This window comes from Gossypium arboreum, chromosome 5 (genome assembly GCF_025698485.1).
Source record: "Gossypium arboreum isolate Shixiya-1 chromosome 5, ASM2569848v2, whole genome shotgun sequence".
Taxonomy (NCBI): Eukaryota; Viridiplantae; Streptophyta; class Magnoliopsida; order Malvales; family Malvaceae; genus Gossypium; species Gossypium arboreum.
In genome coordinates this window covers 61,708,037-61,716,800 of record NC_069074.1, presented here as the reverse complement: position 1 = coordinate 61,716,800, position 8,764 = coordinate 61,708,037, and the positions used below count along the sequence as shown (strand labels likewise).

The 8,764-nt window shown below is 33.0% G+C and overlaps 1 non-coding gene across 1 annotated transcript; it reads right to left on the bottom strand.

The window, feature by feature from the left end:
* Positions 1–7,683: 7,683 nt before the first annotated feature.
* Positions 7,684–7,790, bottom strand: LOC128293489 (small nucleolar RNA R71). The gene has a single exon (XR_008283670.1). It is a non-coding gene; the product is annotated as a small nucleolar RNA R71 (small nucleolar RNA).
* Between the last annotated feature and the right edge of the window lie 974 nt (positions 7,791–8,764).

Genomic DNA, 8,764 nt, shown 5'->3' with positions numbered 1-8,764 from the left:
GGATCCACCGATAGCTTTTAAAGCCCAATAAGTAAATGAAGGTAGTTCCGTAACCAGGATACCATTTGTTTGTGGGCTAGGTGGGTTGATATTTATATCCCCACATGGTGTGACGGGGGACAGAGCTGGTGTGTAGCGGATGGATAATTTGGATGGGATTGCATTGCATGTTTGATGGTTTCTCTTTGAATGCTTGTTTTTCATCGAGGGTTGTACACACTGAGTTTGCGAAAACTCACCCCCTCTGTTATTTTATTTTCAGGTGATGCTCAGTAGAAGGTTTGATGTTTGGTGGGACTCTGGGTGGCCGGCTAGCAAGATAATTCGGACTTGGTTTTTTTTAAGCATTTAAGTTTTTATTTCTTTTTAAATATGTTCAGACCAGATTGTAATAAGTTTTACATTATGTTATTATTACTTGAATTATTATTATTATTTTCATTGTAATTACGAGAAGTTGAACATGGATTTTTTAAATTATAGTATGTTTTCTACGTTTCCGCAACTAAGTTTTTTTTTAAAAAATCAAATGTTTTAAACAAGACTTTCGTAACTGAAAGTTTTTTTTTACTTAATTAGGGTTTCTTTTATTTTAAGGAGGGTTTCAATGAAAACACGATTTTCACTAAAACACTTCAATGTGACACGTCGAATTCGGCTATAACGTCTGGGCCGGGTTTAGGGTGTTACAAGACATAAGGGGCCCAAAATCGTTCTTTTGTCGTTATTTTTTATATTGTTCCGAAAGCTTCATTAAAATGTGTAATTAAATTTAAGCTAGTTAAATTATATTTAGTTGTACAGATATTAAATGGTTCTATAGAAGCCCTTATTTAATACGCTACGATTTTATACATGCCATTATTTTTAATTTTATAGCACTAGAACTCGGTAACCATCTCAAGTCGAGCACTAGATATTGTTTCACATTGTTTAAATTGACACAAATATCATTATTATAAACATTAAGTTCATTTCAATAATGTGGAATTGGAATGTTCTAGGGTGGTGTGAAATTGAAACAATCTCTATTCCTTGAAAGTCTTTATACAATTTAAATTCACATTGCCTTTAAGGAAATATACCATAACTTCTTGAAGTTGTGAAAAGACACATATCGTGCTAGGAAATATCCTCCAAAGGACATTCACTATAATTTGTAACAGTTCCTTGCCTATGGACTCCTTTGTTTCATTTTCCATTTTCATTCCTTAGATACTAATCTAATAGTTATGACCTCTTTCGTTTTCGTAGAGGAGAGGCAATCTTGAAATCCTTGTCGAAAGTGATATAACGATTTAAAGTCTTAACTTGATTTCCTTATTCTTCTTTCTTTAGATTACTTTCTTTTATCAAGATCAAGAATGAAACTCCAAATATGTCGGCGACTAACAACCCACATTCTACCTATTAAAAGAGGTTCAATTTATATAAAAGCCAAATCCTAGTCATTATTTGGGCAATACCTACGAGAGTTATAGAAATGTAACTTCATTTGTTGTTTCTAGTTTAACTCTCCAAGAGAATTTTTCATTTTCCAAGTTCCATTACTTATTCAACTAAAAGCTTTCAATCATATTGCAGTAAAATTGGGCTGGAATGCTTACACCTAAAGAGTTAGCGTAGAACGAAGAAGACAATAACCTAATTGGAGTCCCACGATAAAGACATACATCGACTTAATATTAGAATAGGAAATATTTTTGATTAATTAATTTTGAATTTCAATCATTTAGTTGCCATTTTACATTTGACAAATATGATAAGTGTGATAAAACATTTTAACAACAACAAGGTTATAAGATTTTACGCTTCGCATAATTATTTCTACATTGTGGCACATACATATCACTGGTAGCGTTATCTGGTATAGCTCATTCAATTTTGAGATACACATGAATTTTTAACCATCAACATAACAAGTGCATACACAACTTCAATAAATTAGAAAATTAGGACGGCACACATAACGCATATATGTGCCTGTAATGCAAGTGTATTATATCCCATTTTGCTTTTTCCATATGTTATTTCCTCCATATTATAATCCAGGTGTTTGGTATGGAGTAGACATAATAGTTCAATCCTAGTTTTAACGTAGAAACACATGTACGACATAATTGTCTTTATTGAACCTTATTTTCGTGATCTGTTTAATGCCATTTTAAGAATTATATAGGGAAGTATAAATGTGTGTCTTTGAATTAATATTTAGATCTGAAGTAATTAAAATTAATGCTAATTAAACTAAAATATTGAATGTTCTAATTAAATTGAAATATTGAATATTTTCTTTTATTGTAATGTATTTTAGTCCAACGTGGTTATAACACTTCCTATAAATGCCATTTTTTCCACTGCAAATCTCGTTCAGAATTAATTTTATGAACCAAATTTAACTAGCAACATCAGATTCGTGCAGTATGGCTAGCCTTAATGTGCAGTATGGCTAGCCTTAATGTTTATTTCGTACTATTGGTTTTATTCTTAACTTACGGGGCAGTAATGGCTACGAAGGAGCACAACCAGATTATTATGGAAAATAATTGTGAAACTAAAATGGGATTTCCTTTTTTCTAAAAATTTCGCGAGTATTTTCAAGACAGGGAGTACTTTTAACAAGTGTTGCGGCGAACTTGTTGTGTTCGAAAAAGTTTGCCACTCAGCATTAGTAAAAAAGACTCTTGAAAATCCTCTATTCAAAGACCTAAACCAAACGACAATTATAGTGAAGAGCATTCAGACATGGAATAATTGCCTTCCATTGATCGATTCACCATCTCCATCTGCTTAAGGATATAGGATTCCTTAAGCTAACAAACGGTTAGCAAACGTCAGGGGCCCAAAATTGTTCTTTTGTCTTTATTTTTGATATTGTTCTGAAAGCTTCATTAAAATGTGTCATTAAATTTAAGCCCAGTTAAATTATATTTAGTTGTACAAAAATTAAATGGTTTTATGGAAGCCATTACTTAATACACTACGATTTTATACATGCCATTATTATTAATTTTATAGCACTGGAACTTGGTAACCATCTCAAATCGGGCACTAGGTATTGTTTCACATTGTTTAAATTGACACAAATATCATTATTATAAACATTAAGTTCAATTTAATAATGCAGAATTAGAATGTTCTAGTGTGGTGTGAAATTGGAACAATCTCGATGCCTTGAAAATCTTTATACAATTTAAATTCATAGTGCCTTTAAGGGAAAAATACCTTGACTTCTCGAAGTTGTGAAATGACACATAATCCTGCCAGGAAATATCCTCCAAAGGACATGCACTATAATTTGTAATAGTTCCTAGCCTATGGACTCCTTTGTTTCATTTTCCATTTTTGCTCCTTCGATACTAATCTAATAGTTATGACCTCTTTCGTTTTTGTAGAGGAGAGGCAATCTTGAAATCCTCGTTGAAAGTGATGTAACGATTCAAAGTCCCAACTTGATTTCCTTATTCTTCTTTCTTTAGATTACTTGTTTTATCTAAATTGAGAATGAAACTCCAAAAATGTCGGTGACGTACGTCCCACATTCTCCCTAGTAAAAAAGGTTCAATTTATATAAAAATGAAATCCTATTCATTATTTGGGTAATACCTACGAGAGTTATAGAAATGTAACATGATTTGTTGTTTCCAATTTAACTCTCTAAGAGAATTTTTTATTTTCCAAGTTCCATTACTTAGTTCACTAAAAGCTTCCATTCATATTTCAGTAAAATTGGGCAGGAACTACTACAGCTAAAAAGTTAACGTAGAACGAAGAAGACAATAAACGAATTGGAGTCCCATGATAAAGACATACATTGGCTTCATTTTAAAAAGGGAAATATTTTTGATGATTTAATTTTGAATTTCAATCATTTAGTTTCCATTTTCCATTTTACAAATATGACAAGTGTGATAAAAACTTTTTAACAACAACAAGGTTATAAGATTTTACACTTCGCATAATTATTTCTACATTGTGGCACATACATATCACTAGTAGGGGAATCTGGTATAGCTCATTCAGTTTTGAGATACACATGAATTCTTAACCATCAACATAACAAGTGCATACAAAAATTCAAAAAATTAGAAAAATAGGATGGTACACATATCGAATATGTGTGCCTATAATACAAATGTTGTAACAACCGAGTTTTAGATAAATCAAAATAGTGATTTCGAAACCAAAAATCCAATGTCAAAAATTTTTTTAAAATTATTTTTGGTATTTACAGTATGTTACTTTATATGTGCGAAAATTTTGTGAGTTAATTTTATCGATTGGTTGTCTAATTTGATAAAAAGGAATAAATCGCGTAAAATGCAAAAGTGTTGTTCTTTTAGTAAAAGGTGTCTAATAGCCATGGTTTGTTAAAGTTAAGGTCCTTATGTTGTAACTAGACCGTTTTAATTGTGAGTCGACAAATGTGGACATTAATATGATGATTTTAAATGGTTTATAATAAGGTTAATAATGTAATTTAGTATTAAATGATGAACTAAATTGAAGAAAATCAAGATATCATCTTGTTTTCTTCTTCACCTAGCCAAAAGTAGGAAATAAAACACCATTAAAAGGGTTTCAAAGGTTTGGCACACTCCCAGCTTGATTAAGGTACGGTTTTAGCTTGATTTTTGATGATTTTTATGTTTTTGTAATCGTTGCAGCTCAATCTAGCTAGTCCGTACCTTTTTATTTCAAAACTGTTAAAATTTTTGAGTGTTTCCATTGTTGAATCTATGTGTTCTTTGATGTTTAATGTTGAAATATGAAAGCTTGATTATGTTTTACAGGTTTTGTTAAGTGATTTTTGATGAAAATGCATAATAGTGATCAAATTGTGAAATGTACAAATTGTGTGGTTGAAATGTGAAATAAATAAAATTTTTGGACTACTAGGGACCTATATATAATTTGTCCAAGCATGGGTTTTGTTAAATCGTGTGAATTTTGTGTATATGTGAAATAAGGACTAAATTGATTAAATGTGAAAGTTTAAGGGCTAATGTGTAAAAAAATGCCCAAATGTGTATTTTTGGATTAATTGAATGAGTAGATGAATAAATCAATTAATTATGAATTCATATAGATCAAGAAAGAAAAAATTTAGATTTAGATAAGGGAAAAAGCAAGGTTATCGAATAGTCGACCTAATCTGTCAATTTCGAATACGAGTTAAGTTCGTATGTGATGATTACATTATAAAATGTATGTTAAAATGATTTAATATTCAATAAATTGTTAAAACGGGATTAGATAATATATGAATTGTGAAAATGACTTTACGAATGCATTCGATAATAGAAACGGAAAGTGTCAAAGCCCGGTTGAACCTTAAGAATGGTTTTGGATACAATTGACATGTCAGTAAGTGATACGTTGAGTTAGCTTCGGGCCATGATATTAGCACTTCGGGTGCGTATTTTACCGGTTTGGCTTAGGGCCATGCATATCGGATGATTTGGCTTCGTGCCATGATAATAGTTCTTCGGATAAGTTACCTTGATTTGGCTACAAGCCATGGTATAGGCACTTATCGTACGAGACTCCTGAGTATCCGATTTCTAATCTGAATGCTTCAATGGGTAAACGAATGATGTGGTTGAGGAAGAGGTTAGTACGAGGCGATACATGTATGTACAGAACCTATTCGAGTATTAAATAGTGAAAGTTTGATTGGATGGTATTTGATCATGTTTTGAGACATGAGAAAGGTTTGTAGTTAATGTGTATATGGTTTTGTCATCTATAATTGGTTGATTTGCATTGATTCGATGAATTAAGTTATTCAACTATGAGTTTATTAAGCTATGAAGCTTACTTTCTGTTATTTTTCTCTATGTGTTATAGTGAATAAAGGCTAGCTCGGATCTGGGAGTCGTCGAGAGCATCATCGCACTATCAAAGATCTAAGTTTGTACTTTTGAATTAAGTTTTGAGTATATGGCATGTATAGGAACTTTGATCATTATGGTATATGTGAAGCTTATGAAGTTAGCCATTTAAAATGGCTTGTAAATTTATATGTTTTGGTTTGTAAATATAGCCATGAGTGATGGCTTATTTTGGTATGTTTTGGTATAAATGTGGTTATGGTTTTATAGTTGCTCAAATGGTTAATTGATTTGTGGTGTATAAATGCTTGAGAAATCCCTTGATGAAATATGATTTTAGATGTTGTGTTGGTTATTTATAGGGTAAGTTATGTATGTGTAAATTATGGTAAATAAGCCATATTGTTTGATATTGTTTTGGCATGCATTTGGGTAAGTAAATGGTAGTGATTTGAGTTTTGGAATAGATTAAATTGTAATGGTATGAATTGTGCATTTGGTTGATGATTTTGGCTGCCTAATTGTATGATGAAATGGTACCATTTGCTCTTTTATAGGTATACTTGGTTGGGTGGAAAAATGGCTTGGCAAATAGCCTATTCTTGTCCACACGTGTAGAGACACGGGCGTGTGTCTCAACCGTCCAAGGCCATGAGTCCCTTGAAGCTTTCTTTTAAATCAAGTCAGTAAATTACACGACCTAGACACACGACTGTGTCTACTGGCCGTATGAGGCACACAACCTGGGCATATAGGGATATGTTAATCGTTTGAATTAACATAGGGATATGTTAAGAGATGAATGGATTTGTGTAGGTGAGTATGTTCATAAGTTAGCAAATTACCGAGTTGCTGTGAATTTATTTGTAACAACATAAGCATGAGTTTAATAGTTCTAAGTTAAAGAAATGTAATTATTCCAACACAATTATGTCATCTTGATTGAATCATATTTTGAAATCGTACATTTAAAATTTATTTCTTTAGTTTTCTTAGTTTAAAATCTTAGTTTTTAATCACCCTCTTCAAACAAAATAATTTTTCACCAAAGTGTTTTAAATAGCATTCATAAATAATTCTTTTCACAGTCCCTGTGAGTACGATAACTCGACATTTACTTGTCACTTTATTACTTGTTGCAATTGTTACACTTGCACATTTCTGTCGTTCCAAGTTTTTGGCGCCGTTATCGAGGACTGTTTTAAAAATTCATTATTTGTGAATTTGTTAGTTTTGCATTTTGGTTTAATTTGCTGTTTAAATTCTAACTTAATTAATTTTTCTATGATTATTTTAGGTTTTTATGAGTATTAACTAAATTATTGACCTACTCCCTATAGACCTTGAGATTGAACGAACTTTTCTACTGCGAAGAAGACAAGTGAATCAGAGAAGGACCGAAGAAATGAACTTTGAAAATCCAAATCAAGGAAACGGAGCAAACCCTGCTCAGAATCCTATCCTTATTGCTGATGATAAGGATAGAGCTTTAAGACAGTATTCCATGCCAGTGTTTCATGATCTTAATCTGGGTATTAGGAGACTTGAAATTGAGGCACAATAGTTCGAGCTGAAGCCAGTTATGTTCCAAATACTTCAGACTGTGGGAAAATTCAGTGGAATGCCTACTGAAGATCCTCATATTCACTTTAGACTGTTTATGGAGGTGATCTATTCTTTCAAATTAGTCGACGTACCCAAAGATGCATTACGATTGAAGCTGTTCCCATATTCGCTAAGGGACAAAGCTCGAGCCTGGTTGAACTCATTGCCACCAAACTCAATTTCCACATGGAAAGAGTTAGTAGAAAGATTTCTTATGAAGTATTTCCTGCCTAGCAAGAATGCTAAGTTGAGGAACGATATCACTGCCTTCCAACAAATGGATGACAAGTCCTTGTATGAGGCATGGGAAAGGTACAAAGTATTATTAAGGAAGTGCCCTCATCACGGAATCCCACAATGCATTGAACTTGAGACATTTTATAATGGTCTCAATGCTCACACTAGGATGGTAGTAGACACTTCTGCTAACGGTGCTCTCCTTTCTAAGTCTTATAACGAGGCTTATGTAATTATTGAAAGGATTGCCAGTAAAAATTAGCAATGGCTAACCAATCAAGTAGTGTCAGGAAGACGAGTTGCTGGAATACATGAAGTAGACGCTCTTACTTCACTCGCATCTCAGGTATCATCAATATCCTCAATGTTAAAAAATCTTACTACAATGGATCTAATAGTTTTGCAGCACAACTGCCAAATCAATTTGAAAGTATAGCCTGTGTTTATTGTGGGGAAGGAAATTTGTTTGAAGAAAGTCCATCAAACCTAGAATCCATGTACTACATGGGTAACCAGAACCAAAATTGGAAGGCAAGGATGCAATCCAATTTCCATAACCCATCGTGGTGAAATCAACCTAATTTTTCCTGGAGTAACCAAGGGACTAGAACCAGTAACACTTACGCCCAACCTAGACCAAACTAGCCGCCTAGTTTCCCTCAACAAGTTTAAAAATCAGCTCAAGCTGAATCATCCAATAGCTTAGAGAATTTATTGAAGGCATACATAGCAAAAAATGACGCCACTCTAAGGAATTTGGAGAATCAAGTGGACCAGCTTGCTACTGAACTCAGGAACCGACCACAAAGTGCTTTACCTAGTGATACGAAGAATCTAAGGAATATGTTGAAGGAGCATTGCAAAGCGTTAACATTGAGGAGTGGAAAGACAGTAGAGCCCAACACCATCGAAGATGAAAAGGAGCAAGCTAACGCTCAAGATTCAGAGGAAGTTCAATCGAGTGTTGAAATTCTAGTTTCACAAGAATCAAAATCTGTAAAACCCGATAAGGTAATTTCAGAACCAGCCAATTCTAATAAACTAACAACTTCTTCAGATGCAGAATTGCCACAGAAGATGAATCAACC